The sequence below is a fragment of the Chlorocebus sabaeus genome, chromosome 9 (genome assembly GCF_047675955.1).
Source record: "Chlorocebus sabaeus isolate Y175 chromosome 9, mChlSab1.0.hap1, whole genome shotgun sequence".
Lineage (NCBI taxonomy): Eukaryota > Metazoa > Chordata > Mammalia > Primates > Cercopithecidae > Chlorocebus > Chlorocebus sabaeus.
The window spans coordinates 76313680-76332671 of record NC_132912.1 but is presented as its reverse complement, the minus strand read 5'-3'; the positions used below and the strand labels follow the sequence as shown (position 1 = coordinate 76332671).

Genomic DNA, 18992 nt, shown 5'->3' with positions numbered 1-18992 from the left:
TATTAAGTAAAAGTAATTAGAAGTTTGGGGAAAATAGGAAAGGTGCTAAGATTCTGATTTCAATGAATAATGAGGTACATACTGCTCTGACTGCTCACTCTGTATGTACATTCCCTCCCCTCTCACTGTGTGTGTTGGCATCAGAGATTCCTTCTTTCAACCACATACACCATTAAAGATAAGACCATTAATTTATTTGAGCATAGCTTTTTCCTTGATAGCGTGAAAAATAAGTACATTGCAGCAGTGGGTGCTGTCATATGCAGGGTGACCACTTGTCCTAGTTTGCTAGGGTCATAGGGGCTTCTTGGGACATGGGATTTTCAGTGTTAAAACTGAGACATTCAGTTGCAGGCAAACTTGCATCATTGGTCAGCTTAATACCCACATGCAACACATGTCCAAAAACCCTTTATTGAGTCCAATAGGATACTTGCTATTGAAAATTTGGTTCTGATTATACAATGTAGCATTTGATTTTGGAAGATTTTCAATATCAGGTCAAGGAGATTCTATTTAATTCTGTAGGATCCATGGTGCATGATGCCTCTAAAGGTTTTTAAACTTGGGAGTGATGTCATTACAGCTATGTGCTAAAATATTGATTTGGCAGCAATGTGTATGGTGGAATTATAGTAAGAGAGAGAAAAGCCTCGTAGATTTTGTGTAAGTCTCCTGGAAAATCCCAGATGACATAATTACTGAGGCAGGCAGAGTGATCTTTTTGGAGATGCCAAGAAAATTACTTTAATATGCTATTGTCCAATTGTCAAATTTGGGTATTTTATGTAAGAAGAGTTACAACACTGAAGAGGTAAGATGATTAATTTGGATAGAGCATTTTGGAGAAGAAAATAGAGGAAGAAATATATTTTACTTTTATGCTAGTAGTGGAAATCAATCTTGCCTCTTATTTGATGTCTGTGCTGCAAAATGGTTGTTATTTTGCAAAAATCCTGATAACAAGTTAAAATGATTTTCCACTCTTCAGGTTGATTTTTCCCCAGAAGTAGACCATAAGACGAGGATGTGAATGCAAGTACTTTATTTGGCAGGTGATTCCAGCAGGGGAAGTGAGCAAAAGAAAAGCGTGAAGCCCAGACAGATAACATCAAACAGGTTATTGCTTGGGTCTATAGAGCTGATTGGGTCTATAGAGCTCAGTCCTTCTGGGAACACTGAACATCAATACAGCACAGGCCTTGGAGTTATCCTACATGAATGGCAAGGAAGCTAATGTGTTTAACCTCCAATTCCCCTTGGTTATTGGCTGATAAATATTCCCCAAAGTATTAACTCCATTCAGTGCTCAAGGTGCCTCACCAATTTGGTGCACATTGTCATGAAATTCAACTGCAACCACTAGCATCTCTTTAGCTGAGGTGTTCCTCTGCTCAAGTGGTTTGCAGGAAGTTTCATGGAACTAAAGCCTTTGCTCCTCCCAGAAGCAGCCCAGCTCCTTGACTCCTATGTGAGATAGCTCCAGGGCAAGTGTGCTACTCCATTTCCCAGCACTCTCCTGCAGAATTAAGTTCAAGTTCCCTGAAGGGGCAACTTGCGTGAATAACACACCTTCATAGACTCCATTCCTGTTCTCTTGTCTCTCACTCCCTGTCTTTTACCTTTGCTTGCTTGATAGGGTCACTTCCAACATTAACCATCTGTACCAGAATCCTTGCTCAGAACCTACTCCTAGGGACCCCAAACTAAGAAAGATAAAATGTTACTTTTCATTTATTAATCTAAATAAAAAGTTAGTTTCTGAAACTGGTTATAAGAAGATAATATTTCATCAATTTTTTTTTAGAGGCAGTTGTTAAGAAGAGAACCACAAATCACTTGCTGGTAATTGTTTCAGGTAGAGTCTGCCTGGGGGAAGCTGGGATGTGCTAATGGTTTCACACGACATTGCTAAGCCTGGCCTCTACTATTTCGTTGCAATGATGGCCACCTCCCAAGTGGGAGCAGTGAAAGAAAGAAACATATACATTCAAATATAAAAGTGATTTCATAGTTTGTAACAGGCAGTTAATAATAAAGCATCCCAATTTATTCTTATTTTATACAAAAATAATGCAGATCTTAAAATCTGAAGATGAATAATTTGTGCTTTAAAGAGAAATATGAAGCTCTGGAGGTTGTATAACTACCTCATCACTCACCTGCTTAATGACTATAGTTATGATTTCCAAAAGAAAATATATATCCAATTATTTCACTGACTGTTAAAGAACGTAGTAGACTACAAAAAAGCTTGTTTGAAGTGGGAAAATGTCAATGTACAATGGAAAAGAACAAATTATAGTTACCAGGTCCTCAATCTATGTTTTAATATTAATATGTTGCTATGTTTTTGGGACACATTGTTTCAGAAAATTAGTCTCAGGTTTCCATATTTTATGAGATGATTTCATTAGCTAAGGAATGTCTATTTTTGTTACTGCTAAGGGGAGCTCAAGAACTTCAAATCATAATTGAAATATTCCATTGATGTAGTTGCTTAGCAACAAACTTTTATATAAGTAGACTAATCATTTTACTTACAATTTTGTTACTTTAAACTTTTTGACTTATTTTCAGCAGATCACCTCACTGTGAAATGTGTTTTTTCCTTCACAGCTTTAAATGCATATTTGTATCCGAGATGAATGTTTCATAGACCATAGCCAAAATTTGATTTCTTCTGAATTATCTCTATGAACCAGGTTGACTTAGGATCGTTGGAATTAAGGAAAATTTTGTGACTAGCAGGACTTTTTTTTTTTTTTTTTTTTTTACTCCAAAAACAGCCTAAATAATGCTAGGGTTGTTAGGAGCAGCAATTAACTTCATTGTCAATTCAAAATGACAGGCCATGGATCCCACATGTGCTTTCTTGCCACCTCCTCCTCATTGTCTGAGCCTTTCCACTCCCAATCACTGTCTCTGTCAGGAAAAAATAACCCTCAAATACTCACCATACTAACAATTATTTTCTTGGCAAGTTTCTAACAGTGTAATAGCAAAGTTTTTATACCTCTTTTTTAAAATCAGTGTGTAACTATTTTCATGTAGGTTTACAAGGAGCTGCGGGGGGTGGTTAGTGGACAGTGTATGAGGTCTGGAGTCACATAGGCTTGCTATAATGTTTACTCACTGGGTAACCTTAACTAAGTTAGTTAATGCCTCTGAGCCTTAGCTTCATCATTTACATAGGGCCATAGAAATACATCTTATAGGCAGGGCGCAGTGGCTCACGCCTGTAATCCCAGCACTTTGGGAGGCCAAGGTGGGCGGATCACTTGAGGTCAGGAGTTTGAGACCAGCCTGGCCGAGATGACAAAACCCCATCTCTACTAAAAATACAAAAATTAGTTGGGTGTGGTGGCACATGCCTGTAGTTCCAGCTACTCAGGAGGCTGAGGCAGGAGAATCACTTGAACCCAGGAGGCGGAGGTTGTAGTGAACCAAGATGGTGCCACTGTACTCCAGTCTGGGTAATAGAGTGAAACTCTGTCTCAAACAAAAACAAAAGCAAAAAACAAACAAAAAAGACAAAATATATCTTATAGAGCTATTGTGAGAATTAAGGATGATATACAAGGAATGCCGTTTCTAGATGCAGGTGCTCAAGAAAGGGTAAGAGTGAAAACACGGCTAAAGAGTTGCTGAAATTATCTATTTCAAGCTCCTGATAGATTGTTGTCCTGTAGACCAAACATGACCTATGGATAAATCCATTGCTGTTATACTTGCATTTGTTGGTCAGTGTATCTTTCCTTACAAATACGTCCTAAACTATTACTTACCGTTGGTCACCATGGTGTGTTTGGTAGGATACAATTTTGTGTAAGATAACATTCCCTGCTCTAGTGTAGGTGCCTAGTTTTGGAATAGAAAGAGATATTAAACAATAAATTTAGCCACAAAAATAGTGGTACATATAACTTGTCAATAAAGGGGAGATGAGGAATATTCCTAGAAATAAAAATTTCACTCTCTTTGATAGAGGAGACAGCAAAAATTATTAATTTTAATTTATAGCTGCTTGGATGTATATAGTTGTACCACATAGGAAGTTTGTATTTGCACCAAATTCTTAAAGATTCTACTCACTTTACTCAATCCACATAATTCCTTTGTTTCCTAAACTGTTCTGTTCAGTCCCATGGAAGTAAAATAACTCAGCTATTGTTTAATCGCATTGAAGACTCTCTGTAAACATGCCTATTTGTAGTGGAAAAAGCTTTGTAGCAAATAATCTTGGTTTGGTACGCCTTCTATTACTATTTATGAGGGCTCTGGCAAGCCACTAACAATCCAAATGGGCCTGATTTTTTTCTTTGATCAACGGGGTATAATAATACTCTCAATGTTGAAGGGAAAAGTAAAGGAGATAATGTGACCAAAATGCTGAGCACAGTGCTAGGTAAAGAGCAGATGGTTAATTATGTCCTCCATGATATATTCATCACATTACAGACTTATATTGAGAACTCAGTATATGCTAGGTGTCATTTTGGTTGTAGAAATAAGGAAAGCATATATTCTGTCCTTGACAAACCTATACTTTAATAATGGAAGAACAGCACATAAAAAAATAAACAATAGTAACAATATGCACTATTTTTTTAAAGCAGAATCTCATGGAGAAAGCAAGAAGAGGATCACATACTTTATGGCAGAATCTGGAAAGGGTTCAAGAAGGAGAGAACATTGGGACTGGATATTAGAGGAGAAGCAAGAGCTTGCCATCTAAATAAAGGGATAAATGGGAAGGATTTGAATGATTAAAATTCAGAAGAGAAATACTAAGATTTCATACTCCATACTTCAATTTTTGAATGAAAACCTGTGCATTATTTTTTAACAGATTGTCCTTGTGAAAGGATAAATGAGAGATTTAGTATCGACTTATTAGCTCTGAAATCATACACTTTTAGGGATGGAACTCTATTCCAAGCATTGCTGGGAATGAGGTATTTGATAATATTATGTCAAGAACATCACATTTATTACCTCCAGGAAATTACAGTGTCAGAGCTGTAGACTTAATGCAGCTAATGTCTACAGAAAGTAAAAAATAATCATCAAGTCCATGAATTAGGCACTTTTTATATTTCAATAATAATGTGTTTCAAGTCAGATACTCTGCCATGTTTAAAGGCATTAATGGCCATAGCAAATTAAACTAGATTTAATTTTCTCTAAACAGATATGAATTTCAGACATCTTTATCTTGTAGAGAAGCTCAGACTCCATCCTTACTCTTAAGTGCTGACGCAGACTTAAAAATTTTATTTAACAGAAAGTTATTATCTACAGTTTTCTGTGACTCTACCCCTGACTCATGAATTTCTAAGGCACCGTTTTCTAATATTTATAACTGACTGCTGATTTTGGTGCTTCTCCTGCATGTGGGAGTAGCTGATCAGGGGAAACTATGGTAGTTTGATCATTGCTTTTGTGTTTAAGATGTTAATTTATCTTCTTGGTTAATGTTATCCCAATTCCTGTGCCTGAACTAACACATTTATTATTTTTAGCACCCTTCCTTACATTTACATCAAATTACTATCCACATGATGGTTTGTCATTGGGAAGCTTTAGCTTAAGATATAAATTTATCTTTTTCTAGTAGAGTTATTACATAATGCAATTGTTTAAGAAGAGTTTAAGTTTCATGAACGGGTGACCTTAGTGTCAAAGATGTTGCTATTATGATCTGGTTTGCTGCAGAGCTGAGATTCGGAGGCAGGAACATATTTCACCTTGTTTGGGGATTTACCTAACTCTGGTGACAATGAGCTATGCAGTGAAGCACCTTGATTTTCCACTTGCCAATGTTCCTAAGACAATATTTTAGAAAGAGCCTTCTTTAAAATTATCAACACATGTCATGTCATGCAATTTTATGGTGCATAACTTCCTACAATGAATATCCCAGTAGATCACTTTGGTTCTATGCTCTGATATGTATAGTACTTCCAGAAATCTGCTGGTATTAAACCATTTTGCCAGTTGGTCCTTTGTTGTTATTTTTTAGTTGATTCTGTTCCTGTTACCTGGAGAACCTAAATTTCTGTCTGAAATCATCCATAGTATTTGCAAAGAAAACCCCTCTTTGGAGTTCTATCGCTGTTTGCTCTTCTTTTTTTAATTGACAAATAAAAATTGCATAAATTTATTGTGTAGAACATGATGATTTTATATATGTATATGTTGTTGAATGGCTAAATCAAGCTAACTAGAATATACATTACCTTATCTACTTATCATGGGTTTTTTTTGTGGTAAGAACACTTAAAATCTACCCTGTTAGCAATTTTTAAGTATGTAATACATTGTTATTAACTACAGTCATCCTGATATGTAAAATATCTCCTGAATTTATTCCTCCTGTCTAACTGATATTTTGTATCCTTTTACCAACATCTCCCCAATCTCCCAGACTCTGGCAACTACCATTCTAAGCTCTGCTTCTAAGAGCTTGAATTTACTCTTCTGCACATACTCACAATTCCAAAAAAGTAGGGGAAATGATGTCCATTTCTCTTTAGCTGTTCCTTTTTATCAATCTTAGATTATGGTCACCACCACTGTCCCTGTCTGCACTCCCATCCCAAGTGAAGTTATTGTTTTCTGTGGCTCTTCCTGGGGGTTCTATCCTGATACAAGACCAAAAACAAGATAAACAAAGGTGATAACTGATGTCAGGATAGTAAATTATAGGTAATCTTTCCTAAGTTATTTAACATTGTTATTACTTCTATGAAAAGAAACAGAAACAGAAACATAAAACGAACACACGCAGACACACACACACACACACACACACACACAAAACTCGACACGTCTTGAATTTTTTGCAGTACAGTAGGGTGATTAAAGGCAGAGGATTTGAAGTCTGGTCCAAGATGGAGTCCTAAATATGCTTACTTATCAGTCCTGTGATCTTGAGAATCTCTATGGTCCTCAGTTTTATCATTTTTTCAGAGCAGATGGAAGAATCAAATAAGATTAACACACTGACTGGTTAAAAAGTAGGTATTGATTAATGGTAGATATTTACCTAATAATATTTCTATGGTTGACTTGATATGCTTGGCATGTACACAGATTACATTTCAAAATTCCAAAAGGTTCTGAATTCTAAAATACACATGATCTCAAGGATTTCTTAAGAAAACCTAAAATATGGCATCCATGCTGTTATTTCTTTTATTTTACTCAGAAGTTGCTCATTATTCATAATGTGGCCCAGGATACAAAACAAAAAAACAAAAAACCATTCTGTGGTTTACCCATGGTCTGTTCTTGTATGAGATATTTCTTCTCTGGCACAGTTTTCCCTCACAGAGACCCTGAGGGCATTTGAAGTAAAAATGATCCCCCACTACACTTTTGCTGGCATCCATGTCATAGCGTTTTCACACAAGTCTCTTAACAGAACAAAACAGAATTGTCATGAGTACGAAAAGTGACTTGTTCATGCTGCCGAAATTCTGACTTTTCAGTGTCCTTTGCTTCACTCATTGTAATTGAAAAGCCACAGTGTTTCCTGGTTTCCTTTCTATACTGACTTGTGCTGGGGAGTCTTATGAATCAGGATTCTTGGACATGGGTGTCACTTCCCTTGCTTTCAGCAGTCACAGACACCTGGTGTAATTTCAGCTGCCTGAAAACATGCCTTGAAAACCAACGTTCCTTTCTTTTCTCTAGTTGCTGTTTTGTTCTCCTTCACCACCTTCTCTGGGTCTTTCTCTTATATGTACTGTTTCTGGTCTCCTTGGAAATACTTTATTCCTGCTCATATGGAGACTTCCTTCTCCCTGGTTCCTTTCGTGTCGCATGCAGTCTCTCTCTTTCTTTCTTTCTTTCTTTCTTTCTTTCTTTCTTTCTTTCTTTCTTTCTTTCTTTCTTTCTTTCTTTCTTTCTTTCTTTCTTTCTCTTTCTTTCTTTCTTTCTTTCTTTCTTTCTTTCTTTCTTTCTTTCTTTCTTTCTTTCTTTCTTTCTTTCTTTCTTTCTTCTTTCTTTCCTTTCTTCCTTTCTTCCTTTCCTTCTTTCTTTCCTTCTTTCTTTCCTTCTTTCTTTCCTTCCTTTCCTTTCCTTTCCTTTCCTTTCCTTTCCTTTCCTTTCCTTTCCTTTCCTTTCCTTTCTTTCCTTTCTTTTTTGTTTTTAAAGACATGGTCTTGCTCTGTCACCCAGGGTGGAGTGTACTGGGTGATGTGATCACGGCACATTGAAATCTCAAACTCCTGGGATCAAGCAATTCTCCTGCCTCAGCCTCCTTAATAGGTGAAACTGCAGGGATATGCTACTGTGCACAGCTAATTTTTAAAAATTTTTGTAGAGACGAGGTCTCACTATGCTGCCCAGGCTGGTTTTGAACTCCTGGGCTCAAGAAATCCTGTCTTGGCCTCCCAAAGTGCTGCGATTACAGGCTTGAGCCACTGCATCTGGGCTGCCTTTATTGTTAATGCTAGCACCGAGTAGTTACCTTGCCATGTTTTACTTTTCCCCACCTTTATTGAGGTATGGTTGACAAATAAAAATTGCACATACTTAAAATGTCCAATGTGATGTTTTGATATGCATATACATTGTGAGATGATAACCAGAATCAAGCTAATTAACATATTCATCACCTGACATAACTACTATTTTGGAGAGTATTGAGAACACTTGAGGTCTACTGTGTCGGCAAATTTCAAGTAGACAATATATCATTACTAACTGTAGTTATCATGCAGTACGTTAGGTCCCTAGAACTTATGGTATCTTGTAAATGAAAATTTGTACCTTACCATGTTTTAATGTATGTCATGTGTATGGTTAAAAAGTCATTGTCTCCAGTCATATAACCCTAATGGGAAGACGCATTAGTTATCTATTGCTGCATAACAAATTACTCCAATATTTAGTGACTTAAAATAATAAACCTTGTTGAGTGGTGCTGATTCAAGCTCTCTCATGAGAGAGAGTCAAGATGTCAAGTGGGTCTGTGATCATTTTAAGGCTTGACTGAGGCTGGAGTGTCTGCTCCAAGCTCACTCATGTGGCTGTTGGTCAGAGTTCCTCCCCTTATGGGCCTGTCTGTGTGAGCTCATTTGGCTTCCCCACAGCATGGCAACTGGATTGAAAGGGCAAACATTCTGAGTGACAGCACCAAATACAAGCCATGTCGTATTTTACAAGCTATCTTTGCAAGCTGCACAATATCATGTCTACCACATTCTTTTGGTTCAAGGGGACAGAAAACAGTCTGAATTTTAATGAGGAGCAGCAAGTTTCTGGAAGAGAATGTGGAAATATAAAAATATTGCTGTCGCAAAACTTTTTGAAAATATTATCTGCTACACTGTGAATTTTCTAAATCATAGAGTACTCAGACCAGATAAGATCTCTAGAGATTTATTTAGACCAGGACTGGAGCTAGAGAGGAGGGATAGAGTGGAGTAAAGACTAGTATGTAGCTTTGATCAGCCTCTATGCCATAAAGGTAAACAGTTTGGGCTTTTTTGCCAGTTGTATTGTAGCCACCATCTTTCTTGAATTCATTCCCATTTGATTAGGCTGGATGAAGACATAGTAATTCAAAGTCAAGAAATGTATCTTCCTACTTCGTTTTCTTACTTCCCTGACCTCATATCTCAGGGAGATAATTAGAAGTTCAATGTTGAGCTCATCATTCTTTATTACTCAGCTAGACTGCCCCAAAATTTACCTTCAAAAGTGATTTTTGCTGGGTAAAGTGATGATTGGAAATGAATGATATGAGATTACTCCACATTATGTTTTCCAAATTCTGATTACTAAGTATTTGCAGAATAGAAGTTCATTACAGAAATAATGTTTATATATAATATATTACATATAATGTAATGTGTAATTATATTACATATAAATAATGTATAATTTATATTACATATAAATCTATCTCAAATGTGACACTTAAAAAATTATTGAGAGAAATAGCCTCTCTCTAATCTTACTCTTTTCCCCTTAACTTAGAGCTAGGTGCAAAGTGTCTTTTAATCAATTCTGTCATGAAATGAAAAGCTCTCTCTTGGGGTCATTGGAGTTCTGTGCTTTCAGTGTGCCTGATTAAGTGGAATTCTGGAAGAAGAAGTTTGATTTTTATGTAGAGGACAAGGCAAGTGAAGGACTAGAAAGACTCCATATCTCCATCCTATTAATCAACCTGTCTCATTAGGCTGTCCATATTGCTGGTAATTAATCCTGTCCTTGATTGACAAAAGCTGCACTGTCACTTCTTTATACATTTTTTGCTACCCATCAAATGCTTCATTCAAAGCTCACAGTTATTTATTCTGTGCATGTGTAATTTACTTTTATATAAAGCATCCGATAACAAGTTACCGATAACCACTTGGGTTTTAAGCTATATAGGGAATGTGTATAGCAAGTTAATGTATATATCAGTGTATACATATATTAATGATATATGCAATATATATTTTATATATTAACATTATTTCTCATTCTGCAAATACTTAGAAATCAGAATTTGGAAAAAATAATATGGTGTGATCTCATGTCATTCATTTCCAATCATCACTTTACCCAGCAAAAATCACTTTTGAAGGTAAATTTTGGGCCAGTCCAGCTAAGTAATAAAGAATGATGAGCTCAACATTGAACTTCTAATTATCTCCCTGAGAAATGAAGCCAGGGAAGTAAGAAAACGAAGTAGGAAGATACATTTCTTGACTTTGAATTACTATGCCTTCATCCAGCCTGGTATATATAATATAGTATATATTTATATACAATATAATGTAATGTAATATAACCAGGAAGAAAAACCAATGGGAGGATGAAAGGGAAGATCCCCTCATACAGAAATATTGAAAACTTAGCCATTTAGAAACTTGCTAATTTTTTTTTTTTTTTTTTTTTTTTTTTTTTTTTTTTTTTTTGAGACTGAGTCTGGCTCTGTTGCCAGGCTGGAGTGCAGTTGTGTGATCTTGGCTCTCTGCAACCTCTGCCTCATGGGTTCAAGTGATTCTCCTGCCTCAGCCTCCCGAGTAGCTGGGAATACAGGTGTGTGCCGCCACGCCCAGCTAATATTTGTATTTGTAGTAGAGATGGGGTTTCACCATGTTGGCCAGGATGGCCTTGATGTCTTGACTTCGAGCTCTGCCTGCCTTGGTCTCCCAAAGTGCTGGGATTACAAAAGTGAGCCACCATGCCTGGCTGCTAATTTTTTACTGAAGGATACCTAAAAATATGGTTAAAAAGTCACTCTCCTGAAAGGTTCATTACTTTCGAACATCACTTTCTGTGGCTTGTGTATAACTGCTATTGCTTGATACTGAACCATTTCTCTGCTGCTCTCTGCTTTACAAAGACTGTCTTCCTATTCCTGTCTTTCAAGGGCCCTATGGACATGAAACCACCCTCAACCTTGTGAAGCCTGATCTTCACTCAGTTCCTGGATCCACCTTCCTTTTGTCCCTTTCAGGATAGTTTCTTCTTTCCATTTCATAGGCTATGTTCTATGCTTTAGCCCACATTATCTTTTTCTTTATTCTTTGGAGCAATACAACATTTACTGAGTATATGCTATGCACCATGACTGACAGAGACGAAAGAAACAGTCTCTGCTTTCAAGAAACTAACATGATTGGGATAATAAGCTTTCTTTTGAAGACGCAAGTATCCATGTTTGGGTTATAGAAGAATCAGTTTTTCAAATATTATACATGGTCTTAATCTCATTACTTTCTATATTATCATCATGATGATCATGATTATCACCATCATCATACCCACACCTTACAAAATTCTATGCTATTTTCAGAATTCTGAAAGAAGGCTTTTTCCTATTATCTCATTTGATTCTATGCCAGTTGTTTGTTCTGTATTTTGCTTTCTGTATTATAGATTAATAAACTGAAACTTATAAAAATATATCACAAAATTGTAACCTGGGCAGCTGGGCGCGGTGGCTCATGCCTGTAATCCCAGCACTTTGGGAGGCTGAGGCAGACAGATCACGAGGTCACGAGATTGAGACCATTCTGGCCAACATGGTCAAACCTGTCTCCACGAAAAATACAAAATAGCTGGGCATGGTGGCAAGAGCCTGTAGTCCCAGCTACTGGGGAGGCTGAAGCAGGAGAATCGCTTAAACCCGGGAGACAGAGGTTGCAGTGAGTCGAGATCATGCCACTGCCCTCCAGCTAGGGCAACAGAGTGAGACTCTGTCTCAAAAAAAAAAAAAAAAAAAATGTAACCTGGGAATTATATTCTGGAGCTGAGATTAGATTAGAATCCATATTCCCTGATGCTTATCTATATCCTCTTTGCACTAAACCACACTTTTTCACTTAATGATTAGCTAAGATCAATGCATTAAGCTGGAAGAAATTGGTACTGGATAAAGGAGGAAATAATTTTGGATCTTGGCACAACATTAGAGATTCCAACAGTTCTGAGTGGAGGGTTCTGTGTTGTTTATGACTGTGTAAAGACAATGGTATCTGGTGGTACACAGTTAACAGGGTCAACTTTATCATTAAAAATGTTTCTTGGGGTCAAGCCTGTGACTCAAAGGCAATAAGGAAAGCTTTCTCATTTCTACCTCTTTTTATTTTTTATTTTAACTGTAATGTTTTCTGCTCCTAGATCCCCAATCTTAAGGCGAACACTCTTTGTAGTTCTAATTTTATTTTATGTATAGATTAAATAAACCCTTGTAGATCAATAGAGGAACACAAATGCCATGTGTAATCTTGCTCCTAAGAAAAAATTCATTTTGAGTTTTCAATGATCCATTCTCAAGTGGAATTTTCTCTCTCTTTCCTTGGTAAACACATCTTGTTCTTAATTTATGGCTCAATTTACACATTCAAGGTAGACTTGTGAAAAAATTTCTTTGTTTGCTGATTGGATTCTTAACTTCTGATATTCTATCTTTTATTGTGATTCTCCCTGGTAACAGAAAGTTTAAGGCATAAGAAGTAATTATGGTGAGGTTACCAGTGCTCTCTACCAAGTGTTTCAGGTTTTCTCCTTGCACACATTTCAACACTGCACTTCCATGCTCCTTTGAAGTTTGCTGTGATCACATGATTTATTTTGAACTATGAAATAGGAACTAAAAATACTCAACAAAAAAACCCACAAATAATCCCGTTAAAAAGTGGACAAAATAGACTTTACCACTACATAATATATGCATGTAAAAAATCTGCACTTATACCCCCTGAATATATAAAAATTAAAAAAATAAATAAAACATTATGCTAAGTGAAAGAAGCCAGTCACAAAGGACCATATTGTATAATTCCATTTATATGAAATGTTTGGAATAGGCAGCTCTGTAGAGACAAAAAATAGTTTATTGGTTGCCTAAGGATAGGAGGATGGGAGAATTGGGGGGGATGGCAATTAAGAATTGTAAGGGAAAGTAATAAAAATGTTCTAAAATTGCCTGTGATGATGGATACACAATTCTTAATATTTTTAAAGCCGTTAAATTGTATACTTGAAATGGGTGAACTGTATGGTATGTGAATTATATCTCGATAAAGTTATTTTTTTTTAAAGTGGATAAAGGACATGAATAGACATTTTTTTCCAAAAGAAGACATATGAATGGCCAATAAGCATATGAAAATAAGCTCATCATTAATCATCAGAGAAATGCAAATTAAAACCACAATGAAATATCATTTTATACCAGTCAGAATGGCTATTACTAAAAAGACGAAAAATAACAGATGCTGGTAAGGATGTGGAGGAAAGGGAGCTCTTGTACACTGTTGGCGGGAATGTAGATTAGTACAATCTCTATGGAAAATAGTATGGAGATTTCTCAAATAATTAAAAATAGAATTACTATTTTTATTTGATCCAGCAATCCCACTAATGGGTATGTATCTAAAGGAAAATAATTCATTATACCAAAAGCATACCAGCAGCTCTATGCTTATAGCAGCCCTGTTCACAATAGCAAAGATATGGAATCAACCTGTATCCATCAATGAATGATTGGATAAAGAAAAATGTATATCATTAGATGACAAAATAGAATCTTATTTATTCATAACTAAGAATGAAATCATGTCTTTTTCAGCAGCATGGGTGGAACTGGAGGCCACTGTCCTAAGTGAAACAAGTCGGACACAAAGACAGATACCATGTGTTCTCATTCATAAGTGGGAATTAAATAATGTGTACATATGAATGTAGTGTGTGGAATGATAGACAGTGGAGACTGTGGAAGGGTGAGAGGGTAGGAGGGGAGTGAATGATGAGAAATTACTGAATGGGTACAATATATGTTATTTGGGTGATGGATACACTAAAAGCCCTAACTTCACCATCATGCAATCTATGGATGCAACAAAATTCCACTTGTGTCTTATGAATATAAACAAACACATAAATAAATAAGAAAAAAAAGGAAGTCGTGAGTTCTGGGTAGAAGTCTTGAGAGCTCATCTCTGATTCTTTATGCTGTGTCACTCTGTCAGTCTGACCAACAAAGCTCTAGCTTGGTGGCTGCTCCATCAGCCCCCACTGCCAATGTGCAATGGACATGCAACATGAAGAACAGCTCTTGCTGTGTTAAGCCCTGAGATGTTTAACTTATTTCTTACTACAACATAAGACAGCTTCTATGTCTTACCTAAATTCTAAAATCAACTAGAGCAGCAATGCTGTATGGTCAGTTAAAAATAGGCAGGAAAGGCTGGGCGTGGTGGCTCACGCCTGTAATCCCAGCACTTTGGGAGGCCGAGGTCGGTGGATCACCTGAGGTCGGGATTTTGAGACCAGCCTGGCCAACATAGTGAAACCCTGTCTCTACTAAAAATACAAATATTAGCCAGGCATGGTGGCACACGCCTGTAATCACAGCTACTTGGGAGGCTGAGGCAGGAGAATCACTTGAACCTGGGAGACAGAGGTTGCAGTGAGCCGAGATCGTGCCACTGTACTCTAGCCCGGGTGACAGTGTGAGACTCTGTCTAAAAAAAAAAAAAAAAAAAAAAAAGGCAGTAGAAAGGATGACTGCCTCAGCATGAGGACAGATGTGAATGTTTCCTTTTAAAATAATAGTGTAAGAGTGCTTCATTTTGTTTGCAATTTGAAGATATTATGTCAATTCACCAAACTGCCCTTTCTAGAGACTTTTAAAATTGACGTTCTACAGGGCTCTAATCTCTGTACTGTTAAACACTGGTGTGCTGACTTGGAGTATAGGTAACACTGTGTAATCATAGAGAGTTATACTAAGGGATCCTTATCACCTTCACCTTCCCTCCTTTATTTTTGCTCCTATTTTCTGACCATGAAAACATAAAGGCAGTAATTAGATTAAAGGAAGGAAATGTTGATTAATCACAACAGTTAAAGATTCATGACTTCTACATGAATATTAACCACATCCAATTCCAGAGATTTAAAAGGAGATAACTCTGTCATTGTCAATCATCAAATGTCAAATGTCTAAAATTATTTGATGTTATGAGTTTTTGAGTTTAATGGGAATCTTTCACCTTTCCTTTAACCTCTATTTTGGGAAGAAGCAATACAAAAAATTTTAAAATGAGGCCTATATTTACACTGTGGCTTTACCATTTTCTAGGTTTTTTTTTTTTTTTTTTTTTTTACTTTGGACAAATTATTTAAACTCTTTGAACCTCAGTGTTCTCATCTGTGCAGATAATACTCACTTCCAAGAAATTGACTCACATACAACACATCAAACCTAGTGCCTGCCACATAGCAGACATGAAAATCGCTGTTTTCTTTTTCTTTTCTTCAGCTCAATATTTATTTTGTCATTATTTAGATTACATTTTAGAGTAAAAAGATCAAAAAATTTTCAAGCTATAATGACTATTGATTTTATATTGTTAATATATTTTATACTAATATATATTTAAAATTTCTTTTACATTTCCAGATTTCAGACTGTGCTGGTCTTTTGAGCACAAGGAAAATAGCAAACACCACCGAAGCAAATTAAATGTAAGAGGATAAATTGTTTTCCATGCAAAAGTATAAGATAAATGCAAACTTTTTTTTTTTTCCTGTAAGACCCCTTTGGTTTATAACAATTATTCATAAGGCCCTATGCAATACTGGCAGAGTAATGAGTCCATTTCTGTGGAAATATACTCATTTCTATTCAGCATGCTGTTTCCAAAGGAATTACGAATTGCTTTCCTAGTTTGAAAATACAGTTCATGAATCTCAAGGAAAACACATATATGGAGTCAATAACTAACCGTTTACCTTTAGATATCTAGACAACTAATACAATGGTTTGAAAAAAACTTTAAAATGAAATAAAAATGAAAATGGAAATTATTGTTATTTGTGGCTATCACTGAAATTCCCACAATCTCTTAGTAAGAAACCCTTCCTGGGATGAAGATAAAAGTGAAGCTTGGGAGGTTGCAGTGGGAATCTGGACAACCATTATGAAGCTGCTATTGACCATTCAGGTGTATAGTCTTTGTCTTCTGACCAGTCTCATGTTTTCATGGGAAATTAATGACAGGAGTAATTCAGAGGGACCAAAAGGGGAATGCCACTGATTCTGGAGCATATGTGCAGCCCCAGGGTTTGCAACCTGTTGGCCCGTAGACAGGTTGCACTTCTCAGACTTGTATACATTTTCTCTCTAACTTCTCATTGACTCAGTCACTCCTTGTCTTGCACACCATTGCTGCTGCACTCACTTAGATTATTTGGCCCAAGGATGGGATATTTGAGTTGAAAACCCATCTTCTACTCTTCTCTTCTGTTACAGTGGAGGAAATTTCTCTCTTCCTGTGGATGGCCAGCCTCTGCCCTTGTCTTCTGGACCTCACCTCCTCTCTACCACACAAAGCAAGTACTTTGTTCCCGCAGTTATGCCCTCTTTCTCCTGCTTCATCAATCTCTCATCCTCTATTGGATATTTTCCATCAGCATAAAGACATGTTTTCTGTCTTCCTATCTCCATTAAAACAATGCCCAATTGTCCCTTGGCCCCAAATCCTGCTTCTGTCTGTGTTTCATTTGGGTGCTTAGTGGCCTCTGCTGGATACTGGGCAGCCCCTTCCAGGAAATTGTACAGATGTTTGACATGAATGACACATAGGCATTAATAAGAGATGAAAGAAAGTGTATTTTTTTACAATAAACATCAAAAGGATTCTCCACAGAGAAGGGTTCCTGCCCAGTCTGAAGTGAAGCAAGGTAAAGCAAGGTGAGTGGCTTGGCTTGTATTGGTCAGATGGAGGCTGGAGTGGTGTGTGGTGGGGGCCTGCCTGCTGCCTGAGGTTTGTGTGCTTTGAACTTTCCCACCAGCACCACCAGAGGGAGCCCGTGGCTTTTTTCTTCCCTTGCCCAGAGGCGGGTGGGGTGTGAAAGTGCTTGGGGCTGAAAGCATGGAAAGTGGAGTCTGTCTCTTTGTTCCGCAGCCTTTTGCTCTTCCCTTCAATATCAAACTTCTCTACAAAGCCTCCATTTTTTTTTTCACCACCACTTACTTTTTAACTCATTTCCATTTAGCCCTTTCTTTCCAATATTCCACCAAATGCATTCTTGTCCAAGTCACATAGGCCTCCATGTCACCAAATCTAATATCCAGGTTTCTGTTCTCATCTTACTAGACCACCCAGCAGTCTTTGATGTATCAGAAGACCTTATTCTTCTTGATACAATCTCTTCTGTTTTGGTGACACCACGCTCTCCAGTTTTCCTCCTCTTTCCCTGGTTGCTCTTCTCAGTGACCTTCACTTGATATACTTCTCTCTCTGATCTGAAAATTTTGGAGTCGGTTAGGACTCTGCCCTCTTTTCTCTTTTATGTCGACCCCAGTGCCACAGCAGATATCGCTGCTATCTGTGACTTTAAAGATCTATACGCTGGTGAAAGTTTATGTCTCCATATAGATATTTCATATGATTTCCAGGTTTAAAGTCCAGGCTAATTCAGAGTTCTATTTGGACATCTCATAGACATCTGAAGCTTAAAATTCCTCAAGGAAAGTTTGATTTCTCTTCCAAAATATGTTCCTCCTATAATCTTCTCTATTTCAGTAAATGAGATCATTAAGCTTCCACAACCAAAGCTAGAAACCTAAAATCATCATGGATTTCTTCCATCCCCTCACCTCCCACATGCAGTCCATCAGCACATCTCATTTTCAACCCCAAAATATAGCTTATCCTGCTCACTCTGTCTAGGGTAAGCCATCACCTGCCCTAAGCCATCATCACTCCTTTCCAGGTCTACTGTGATGGCTTCCTAACTCCTCTCCTCATTGCCACTTATTCCCCTCCAATACGGCTCCTCAGAGCAGTTCGAGTGATATTTAAGAAATAAATCAGGTCACACCATTCTCCTGCTTAGACTTCTGTATTGGCTTATAGATGCACTCAGAGGAAATTCCAACTCCTCATCATGTCACACGCAGTGTCCTCAGTGTAGCTGACATTGATTAAGTAATTAGGCTGCACCATACACTATTCCAAATGCTTTCCAGGCATTAATGTATTTAACATTCACACCAACTTTGTGATCTAAATACTATTATCACTCTACTTGGTTGCAGAGGAAATGAATCCTGGATATGTTAAGTAACCTGCCTCAGGGGACGCAACCTAAAAACAGTGGAGCCAGTATTCAAATCAAGGCCATCTGGCTCCAGAGCTCACCTTCTAACCACTACATTTTACTGTTTCTCATGAGCAAAAGCATGGATGAAGAAATGGGAATGATTATTCAGAGAGGCGTGAGATAAATGACCATTCAATTATTCCCAAATCAACCTGGAGAAGCAAAGTCCCAGCATCACAGGCCAAGACTAAGAACGTTGGCTACTCAGCACAGTTTTTCTCCTGGTCGTGGGCCTGGGTTTAGCTTGAATGGTAATTGCCTTCTTTCCTTTCAACCCAAGCACACTGAAATCAGCATGGTAACCATGGATTTCAGCCTGAGAGTGTCGTGCTGCTTGCAGATGGCAGGAGAGGGCAGCAATG

At 37.3% G+C, this 18992-nt stretch overlaps 1 long non-coding RNA gene across 2 annotated transcripts in view; it reads left to right on the top strand.

Moving 5' to 3' along the window:
- Positions 1-18992, top strand: part of LOC140712402 (uncharacterized) — a 390575-nt gene that overhangs the window by 231662 nt on the left and 139921 nt on the right. For both annotated transcript variants that reach the window (XR_012093989.1, XR_012093988.1), the window contains exon 3: positions 15923-15987. This is a non-coding gene — a long non-coding RNA (uncharacterized lncRNA). The remainder of the gene's footprint in view (positions 1-15922; positions 15988-18992) is intronic.